The sequence below is a fragment of the Lontra canadensis genome, unplaced genomic scaffold (assembly GCF_010015895.1).
Source record: "Lontra canadensis isolate GAN:19392208 unplaced genomic scaffold, GSC_riverotter_1.0 scaffold47, whole genome shotgun sequence".
Taxonomy (NCBI): Eukaryota; Metazoa; Chordata; class Mammalia; order Carnivora; family Mustelidae; genus Lontra; species Lontra canadensis.
Window position 1 is genome coordinate 14,349,336 of NW_022631041.1, and position 5,339 is coordinate 14,354,674.

A 5,339-nucleotide genomic window follows, 5' to 3' on the forward strand; every position below is an offset into this window, starting at 1 on the left:
GGACTTTGGATAATCCTTTTACATTTGTAGTACTCATTAAACTATTCTGTTTACTAGATGCCTGTGGTCAGTGCTATCCCTTTGCAAGTAATTATTTTTAGACCATTTTTCATTCTCAAGTGGTCTTGATGCTTTTAAATTCATGGATTTCCATTATTATCTAAAAATTATATTAACATTTATATGTATGTATAGAGCTAGATATGTAAATATATAAATCATCAAAATAAATGGGTTTACTCCTTTGCTGTATTCCCATTACTACTAACACTATAGTTTAAAGAAAATGAATCTGCCTCCTCTTTTTTATTTTTTTAAAGATTTATTTATTTATTTTAGGGAGAAAGAGCACAAGCAGGAGGGCCAGAGGGAGAGGAAGAGAATCTCAAGCAGACTTCACACTGAGCATGAGCCCAACTCCAGGCTCAATCTTACCACCCTGAGATCACGACCTGAGCCTAAACCAAGACACTTAATCCACTGCACCACCCAGGCACCCCTGCCTCCTCTTTTTTAAATAGGAAGTAATTATTCTTACTCTTTGTTCCCTGGTCTTTAAAATGTTTATGTAAGAATAACATGGATTTAATAAGTATTAAGTAGACTATAAGAAACCTGATAAATCTTCCAGATGATCAGAAAAGGCTTTTCCTAACTCCTTTATTTTGTACACAATATCTTAATTCAAAATATATTTTGGAAAGGGTATGTGAAAGCCAGGAATCAGGTTAGTACTCAAAGGCAAAATTTGAAAGCAGATTTACATCACATAAATGTATACTATCTTGTCTTAATAACCAGTGTTTTATATGCATCATCTTTCATCTTATATGTATTATCTTTCATTCTCTGGTATGACCATCTAAAACCATCCCAAAAATCAGCATTAAAAACAAATAAAATGCTTAAAGTAGCAAGTGGCATTATGCATATTAATATACAGCAAATGATGTTGCTGGTTACATAATGTCTAGCTATCTTCGGAGAGAGACTGGTCTTTTAGCTAACCACACCGAGCTAATCTGTACAAAAGTAAAAAATAGAACTCTCTCATGAATCAAGAGTATTAAAGTACATGCACACATTCCATATCATGACCAGGAAATTTTCTTTTGTGAAATAAGGTGTCCAAACTTCAGATTATTTTGTAACAAGAATGTAATCTTTCAATCAGAAAAGTATAATCGGGCTATATGACATTTTTTGGCATTTCTACAATAATTTCATTTTTCCTTACAGCCAATTTCCTTTTTCCATAAAGGATCTTTTTCTCATTTTATACATGTTTAAAAGGAATACAAATCACAGGGCGCCTGGGTGGCTCAGTGGTGCATAAGCATCTGCCTTCAGCTCAGGTCCTGGAATGGAGCCTCAGGTCCTTCCTGCTCAGCGGGGATCCTGCTTCTCCCTCTCCCTTTGCTTCTCTCCCAACTCATGCTCTCTTTCTCTCTCTCTCTCTCTCTAATAAATAAATAAAATCTTTAAAAAAATAAAAGGAATATAAATCAGATAAAATTATTTAGAAAAATCTTTTAGGAGCACATTATTTTTAGAAAGTGAAATACACCTTATGGGACAATCAGTAACCTCTGGAATTCTTTGGAGTTTTTCTCCTTGTGGGGTGAAAATCTGTCATCTGATGGCAAAAAGAATTCTAAAGTCCTACATACCAATATTTAGCATTGATATGCGATTTTATAATATTTTGCTACAGTTCTCTGATGTCCCAAGAACTCACAAAACTGCAAAAATAATGGAGGCTCAGGGTAAAATCCAGATTTGGGGAAGCCAAAAAATCATACCTATCCTCTACCTCAGCCTTCAATGACATGATACATGGTACCTGTCTGAAATAGCAAGAGTTACTCGGTATCTCTTTTCCCCCAAAGGATAAGTAGAATATACACGAATAAATTGCTGAAAGTAAGATTTTATGTATGCTGGAATAAACTACCATCAAGTATATGGAAGGCCGAATATTCTTTTCTGAATGTGGTTTCTTTTCCAAGTATATAGGGAGATGAAATAAAGTGAACAGAATGCCTGGGTGGCTCAGTCGGTTAAGCACCTGCCTTCAGCCCAGGGTCCTGGGATCGAGTCTCACATCCAGCTCCTTGCCCTGGGGGAGGCTGCTTCTCCCTCTGCCTGCCTCTTCCCCTGCTTGTGATCTCTCTCTGACAAAGGAAAGAAGGAAGGAAAGAAAGAATGAGAAAATGAATGAAGATCAAACTAAGATCACTTTTTCATTATCCTCATAGTTTTGCTTCATTTTCCTTGAAATAAAGCTAAAAAATCAGTATTTTTCAGGAATCACACTTTGTCAACTAAGGTTACTAAGGGACCTCACTTTGCTCCAAAATTGTCTGAGCCCCTATTTGCCCATTAGTGCTCAAGCAAGCTAGTTTTTCTTTTTTTAAGCTAGTTCTTAGTAGATTTCCTGTTTATTCCTAAAGGTAACTACAACTTTTAAGTAGCCAAATAACTCAAATACTGTTGAAAAGTATTCTTCTAACCTGGATAAATAGATGTAGTGCTATAATTTATTAAGCCACCCACTCCTGCCCTCCATGAAAAAGGAGGGATGTTTTGATTACAGAGCTTCCACTACAAAAAGAAAATGCATACTGATCTTGGGTTAGTTTTGTTTTCAAATAGCTACAGAAGAATGATTTTATCAATGTGTTAGGAGGTTTCTATCCCTGGACTTAACTTTTCAACACAAATGATAAAATGTGCACATGTTGTTTACAACCTTTATTTGCCAAAAGCCACTAAGTTAATTAATCATTATTTTCTGCCCCTGCAATCCCAAAAATATTATCTTAAATAATATGTCAAGGTCTCCTCTGAAGGACAGTAGAATTTTTTTTTAAGCATGAAAGGAAATAAAAGAATTAGAATACAGCACAACTTTTTTTCTCCTTTAAGACTCTGAGCAGAGTTGTCACCACACCCCTAAAACAAAACACTGAACTGGTAAAGCTGTCTACAAAACCATCAGCAATTATCTGCCACAATCTCCACAGTGATAAGTCTTCCAAAATGCTTCTCTAGATAGTATTATCGGGCAAAAAGGGCAAAACAATGTTTATGCACCTTTAATGTAGAAATTCCTTAGGCAATATCTGCCCGTGAAGCAATAGATGTTTTCCAATTACTACTCCCAAACTTGGTAAGTTACTCATTTTTAGTTTTTGGCATTTTTATTTTTTGGATTGAAACCTAATCATAAGCATTACCAGGTCATTAGTTTTCTCCCCAGTTACTACTCAATTTAAAATAAATAATAGATAGCATAACATATTTCCCCTGATTAAAGCACCCAATTTCCCACAAAACTTGGGTTCACTTAACAAGTGTCTTATATTTTTGAGCCCAGGTGAAAGCTCACTCCATATAGGTAATACTAGTTAAAGAGAAATCTTAGACTGCAAGAAAAACTTCCTGCACTAGGATTAGAAGATACTTTCCTACGGGGAGATTGACATTTCTGAGACCCATTTAATCCATCGTTCCTTTATTAAAACAATGAAAGGTTAGAGGGGAGCCTGGGTGGCTCAGTCAGTTAACAGTCCGACTTTTGGTTTCAGCTCATGGTCTCAGGGTGGTGAGATCCCTCCTGCCTCAGGCTCCATGCTGGGCATGGAGCCTGCTTAGGATTCTCTCTCTCTTCCTGTCCCCACCCCAACCCCCCCCCCAACTCGCACACTTTCTTTCTCTAAAATAAATAAATAAATAAGTCCCTAAAAAAAATAATAAACAAAGCAATGAAAGGTTAGAAATTGGCCCAGAAAAAAAAAAAAAAATGGGATAGCCAAATTACACTGGGCTTTTCTGCTGAGTTGAGCTCTTATTCTGGTACCAGAGACGGCGCCTGTTGTTCCATGTAACACAGGCTCTGTGTTATGGCTGCAGTGTGTACATCCACCAAAAGAACTGCTGCTTTTACACATGCATTGGGGCAGAAAATCAATGTGCAATAATTTTTTAAGCCACCATCAGCTGACTGTTTACCAGCAGTAGCCTACTGGTTTCTCTCCTGACTTTCAACTTCTTTCCCTGCATCAGCTTTGTTCCTTGATTTGCTTGAAATCCTGGAATTAAAGGACCATAGAGGTCGACTCTGGGCCCACCTTCTACTTAATCTCAAACCTCTTCTACAGCATCTTTGATGTGTGGTCTTTGGCATAACAGCTACGGTGAAAAACTATGAAGAGTAATAACATCAAAGGCAATAACATCAAAGTCTTGGAACCAGAGAGAAAATATAAAATAAGAGGGAAAAGTATATATTGAGGAGAAGGAAAACTACTAATTTAAGAAGGGAAAGCAAGCAAATAACAGATTGACCTGAAGGTCAGCACATCCTTCTTTCTCTGAATTGCAATGATTTTAACACAGCTTCTCTCAGCAAACCCACTATAGGTACATGTGTTAGAGTATGTGTATGTTTTATAAAGTACATCAAAGATCCCCCGTGATGGAAGCATAATTTAAGACTTGTATTCATTGTTTTTTAAAAAACATTTTATTTATTTGACACACAGAGAAAGAGAGGGGGTGGGGCAGGCAGAGGGAGAGGGAAAACAGGCTCTCTGCTGAGCAGGGAGCCTAATGTGGGCTGCAGTCCTATGACCCTGAAATAAGGACCTGAGCCAAAGGCAGATGCTAAATCATCTGAGCCACCCCGGAGTCCAGAGACTTCTATTTATAAGCCCTTGTTAAATTATTCCAAGCCAAAATGTTAGCTGTAAGTGCATGAAAAATGCACAAGAATTCCACAACTCTAAATCTGAACATCGCCCATGAGTGTCACATTTCACAATGTAAGAGAAGGGCCATAAAAAAACAATAACTTGGGGCACCTGGGTGGCTTTGTCATTAGGCATCTGCCTTAGACTCAGATCATGATGCTGGGTCCTGGGATCAAGCCCCACATCTAGCTCCCTGCTCAGTGGGACGCCTGCTTCTCCCTCTCACACTCCTCTTACTAGTGTTCCCTCTCTTGCTCTGTCTCTCCCTGTCAAATAAATAAAATCTTTTAAAAAAAATAATAACTTGGGGTGCCTGGCAGGCTCAGTCAGTGGAGCATACAACTCTTGGTCTGAGGGTTATAAGTTTGAGTCCCACAGTGGGTACAGCGTTACTTAAAAATAAAATCTTAAGGGGCACTAGGGTGGCTCAGTTGGTTAAGCACCTGACTCTTGATTTCAGCTCTGGTTATGATCTGTAGGATCAAACCCACATGGGACTCCAAAGCTCAGCTCAGAATGTCAGAATTCTTATCCCTCTCTCTCTGCCCCTCCCTCACCCCCCAACTCCTGTGCATGCAAACACGC